General features: G+C 43.3%; 1 non-coding gene across 1 annotated transcript; it reads left to right on the top strand.

The window, feature by feature from the left end:
- The first annotated feature begins 3,968 nt into the window (after positions 1–3,968).
- LOC141604027 (small nucleolar RNA R71) lies at positions 3,969–4,075 on the top strand. The gene has a single exon (XR_012525853.1). It is a non-coding gene; the product is annotated as a small nucleolar RNA R71 (small nucleolar RNA).
- Positions 4,076–4,810: the final 735 nt, after the last annotated feature.

Below are 4,810 nucleotides of genomic sequence, written 5' to 3'. Positions count from 1 at the left end.
ATGCGAATTGATTTTTCTCTTTCTCTTCTCGGGTCCCAGTCGATCGACCGAGGATGCCAGTCGATCGACTGACTATACAGTACAACACTCTTTTTTTCTTTTTCGGTTCATTTTTTCTTTCTTCTTTTTTTTTTCTTTTTTTTTTTTTTTCTTTCTTTCCTTCCTTTCATCTTCCCAACAACATCTCAAACATGAGCATATGCTACCAAAAACAAAGTAACAATCCCAGAACGTAAACTACTAGCTTGACAAAGGCAGGCTAAGTGTAGGATGTAGTAACGGGACAAAAAGGCTGTTTTTGGCAGTGTGGGGCTTATGGGCAAAATGAGAAAAGGAAGACCTCTACCACATGTGTCAACTAACCACAAACCGAATGCATACAGGTATTAAGCAGATCAAATTCATATTTATGCACATTTATGTAACATGTCTCATAAGGAGTAACTACTCACAATCCTAGATAAATTGGTCATAGATGTCACCAGTTATAGGCTCTAAATCTCAGAAATATGATGTAGCTTGCCAAAAATCTAAGTCAAGTCTCAAGTCCAGCAATTAAATTAACGAAAACTCGTAGATATGCATTTATGATTCTACTAATAATATGTCGATTTAGCAAGGCTTAGGCGATAAAAAAGATGCAAATGCAATGTCATCATTGAAATACTACCGTTCAGACTCAACCTATATGCTAAAATAAACGTGCAATTTTTGAAATTTTTTTGAAATTTTTCAATTTTTTTTTTTGAATTGAATTTTTGTATATAAAGGAATTAAACAACAATGCAAACTGAAATGTAAACGTAAATGCAAAACAACATATGAAATGCAACGCAAAACCCTTCCCCAAACCAAATCGCACAATGTCCCCATTGTGCAAAATCATGTAATGAAGACAAGGAAGACGGGAATTTGCGAGAAAAATAACGAAATAAGACGTAAAGTAAGACTCGGAAACTCACAAGACTTTAAGCGCAGCAAAAGGAAACCTCCCCAAACCAGCGTGAGCTAGGAGGTTTCTGTAGCTAGCAGTGCTACCCATAAGTACCTGAAAAGACGATATATACCACGCGTAAAACTGAGAAAGCAATGTGGGAGCGGTAATTATGTGCAAAAAATGAAAAACAGAAGAAATCAGAAATTAAGCAGAGAGTAAAGTGAAGGGAATACTCCCTTGACTCCGCAAATCGATCAAACTCAGCAGGGGAATGAACGAAAACAGGTACAGCAGCTCTGGGCAGTCGATCGACCACATCACCCAGTCGATCGACCAAGGTGAACAACAATAAAAGCTTATGGAAATCGCGGCTAAGTCGATCGACCATAGGAGGCAGTCGATCGACTGGCTGACCTTCTGTAACTTTCTGATCTCGTCTAATTAGCTCAATAACTTGAGCTATCAAGGTCTATAAACCTGCAAATGCACATAATACGCGCCCAAAATTGCGCAAAACCCAAAGTAACCGACTAAAGTATTTAAAATCCTAAGCAACCAAAATAAAATGCGAAGTCTCGCGCACACAAAAGTAAAAACGGTTCAACGAAAGCAAATAAAATGTATAGTTTGTGAAAAAGTCTCAATCAACTAATAGTTGATCAAGAACGGCCATGGAATAGCCCACTTGACTGGCTTCTGGCTACAAGAGGTAGCCTCAACAGTGCTCATCTTATCAGCGACACTCTTCTCAGCTCCATCATCCGACAAGCTCAACGGATCAACATGTCGGACATCTTCCCACTCAATGACCTCCTCTGACTCGTCAGAATCCAGATCAGACTCCGTTGCTTTGACCGGCTCATCTTCAGGCTCCTCATCAGTGCCATAGCTAAGGCATCCTAGACCACCTCTTTGAACAATTGGCTCCTTCACAGCTGGAGCAACATGTGGCTCTTCCTTCCTTAAACCAGCTCCTGCAATATCTAAAACAGTAGAATCTTCCTCCTCTTTGCTCCCAATCTGGGGCGGAGGTGTCACAACAGGAGTAGGAATAGAGACAGGCATATCAGGAAGTATAAAATAAGATTTCTTTTCAGAAACCGTATTGCAAGTGACAGGCTACATGGGGTCTTTCTTCCTAGCTGTATGGGCAAAGACAATGGAATGCTTGCCTACCTTAAAGGTCAAAGTACCCGAACCAACATCAATAACTGCACCAACAGTGTGTAGGAATGGTCTACCCAAAATGATAGGAATGTGGGCATCTTCGGGCATATCTAGTACTACGAAGTCAACAAGGAAGAAAAACTTCCCTATTTGCACGGGGATGTCCTCTAAGACTCCTATTGGCTGGACCGCAGAGCGATCAACCATCTATACTGTCATGTTGGTTACTGCAAACCTAGTCAATTTGAGCTTCCTAGCAAGACTCAAGGGCATTACACTAATACTGGCTCCTAAGTCACATAAGGCTTTCTCTATAGGAAAGGTGCCAATATTACATGGGACAGAAAAACTACCCGGGTCTTCTAGCTTAAGGGGTGAAGTATGGGTCAAATAAGAGCACGTCTCCTCAGTTAGTGCGACAGTATGCACAGTTTCAAGTGACTTCTTTTTAGACAGTAATTGCTTCATAAATTTCATATAAGCAGGCACTTGATTGACTAATTCAAGGAAAGGTACTTGCACATTTAAACTGCGAACAACATTTTCGAACTTATTAAATGATACCTGTTCCTTTGTCGGCACCAATCTCTCCGGATAGAGGGCTGAAAGTAGCAACTTAGCTCTCTCCTCTAGATCTCTCATGCCGGCATCGGTGGACTTTGGCTGGAAGTCCACAACCTTCTCCTTGTTGTAGCTCGACCCCTCTTCAGACCGTCTCAAATGTGAACCATTAATTGACAAAGAGTCATACTTCGGAACCGAACGGACCCATCAAGATTCGGTCTGTCCTCAATATTTTCGGGGCAAGCAGACATTCCGAAACAAGTGATCCCTCAGGTTATCGGGCATTGGAGGACGAAAAGAATCACCTTCAGCAGCAATCTCAGTCGATCGACCAGGTTGGTCAGTCGATCGACTGACTTGTACAGGACCAGAAGCTACTGTTTGTCGCACTTCAGTCGATCGACCGGGTATGTCAGTCGATCGACTGACATACCTCCTGATCGTCTTTTTCTTGCTTTTGTTCGTTCCAGCTTTCTTCTGACTCGGTTCCGCCTCATCTTTTTCAGGGGCATCCTCTATCATAGCAGGCCCTTCAAGGGTAGACCCACTCCGCAAAGTGATAGCATTAAGGGTCTCTTTTTGCTCCGTCTGAGTCGGTAAGTGTCCCGGAGCTCGAGTTGTGTTCTTGCTAGCCAATTGGGCAATTTGGCTCTCCAACATCTTCATCCCGGCCTTTCTAGCCTAGGATTCCTTCAGCAACAAATTCTTTAACTCATTGAAATCAGAACCTTGGGTTTGTTGCTGCTGCTGTGGGACATACGGAGGCTTTTGGAACTGTTGTTGCTTATGAGGGGGCACATAGTTCTGTTGTTGCTGCTGCTGTGGAGGTTGAGTCGGATTCAAGACATTTTGGCTACTCCACCTCAAGTTGGGGTGGACGTTCGGCTCATAGTAAGTATTTGTCTGCCTATAATGTTGAAAGACAGCGCAGGACTCGAAGGGACTAGGACAATTGTCTGAAACATGTCCCTCAGCTCCACATCTTTTACAGACGAAAGGACCATCTGAAACAGCATTTACATGGTAAATCCCTCCTTTGGAAGCTCTTCCCAACTCGTACTTGTGAAATCTTGCCGTGAGAGCTTCTAATGCAGCTACAGAAGGAGATTCAACAGCTCTCCTTTTATTTCCCCGCGAATTCCCATACTCAGCTTTGTGGGTGGCCAAGTCATCAATGATCTTCCACCCCTTAGTCTCCCCTGTATTCTCCTGGAATCTGCCATTAGCTGTCGCATCCAGAATAGCCCTCTGATCGTCATATAGCCCATTGTAGAACTGATTGCATAGGCTTCACTTCTCAAACCCATGATGTGGAATGGTTCGCACCAGTTTCTTGAAACGGACCCATGCCTCATGAAAGTTCTCATCAGGCCCCTGTTTAAAGCTCGTGATTTGAGCTCTAATAGCATTCGTCTTCGAGGCAGAAAAGTACTTCTTGTAGAATGCCAAGGCCAAAGAATTCCAGTCGGTGATCCCATTAGCAGCTCGGTCCAGATCTCTGTACCACTCCTTTGCAGCATCGCGGAATGAGAATATAAACATAGTCTCCTTTATCTGGTCCTAGGTCACACCGGTCGGCGGGGGTATAGAGCAGCAATAATCAATGAATATCTCCATATGCTTGGCTGCATCTTCATTTGCAGCTCCCCCGAATTGGGTTCTCTCAACCAAGTTGATATAAGCAGGCTTCGGTTCGAATTTCCTATCAGCTCTCGGTAATTCGAACCCCTTGTATAGATTTGCAGCTGTCGGCTCAGAGTGACTTGCTATACTCGCTTCTTCAGCCATGACTGGAAATTCTGGAGATGTGATTGTCTCAGCTGAAAAAGTGGAAATGGGTGATGAAGGTGGATCCTCCTCGTATAGCTCGTTCTCGTAGTAACTAGACAGAGTACTCAGCCCTTCCTCTGTCGGCAGTACCCTAGATGATCGTCTCAACTCACGCAAGGTCTTCTCAATCTCAGGGTTGAAAGGTACTAATTCACCACCCTGTGACCTGTGCATAAGAAGAAACTACAAAAAGAATATAAGAATAGTTTAAGGAACGAATGTCCCTTAAACTAAGAAACAGACTAAAATAAAACAACTAAAAATTAGAACAATTGCCACCCCGGCAACGGCGCCAAAATTTGATACCCGTCG

This window comes from Silene latifolia, chromosome 9 (genome assembly GCF_048544455.1).
Source record: "Silene latifolia isolate original U9 population chromosome 9, ASM4854445v1, whole genome shotgun sequence".
In the NCBI taxonomy this organism is placed as follows: domain Eukaryota; kingdom Viridiplantae; phylum Streptophyta; class Magnoliopsida; order Caryophyllales; family Caryophyllaceae; genus Silene; species Silene latifolia.
The sequence above is the reverse complement of the archived record's forward strand: the minus strand, read 5'-3'. Positions and strand labels throughout refer to the sequence as shown.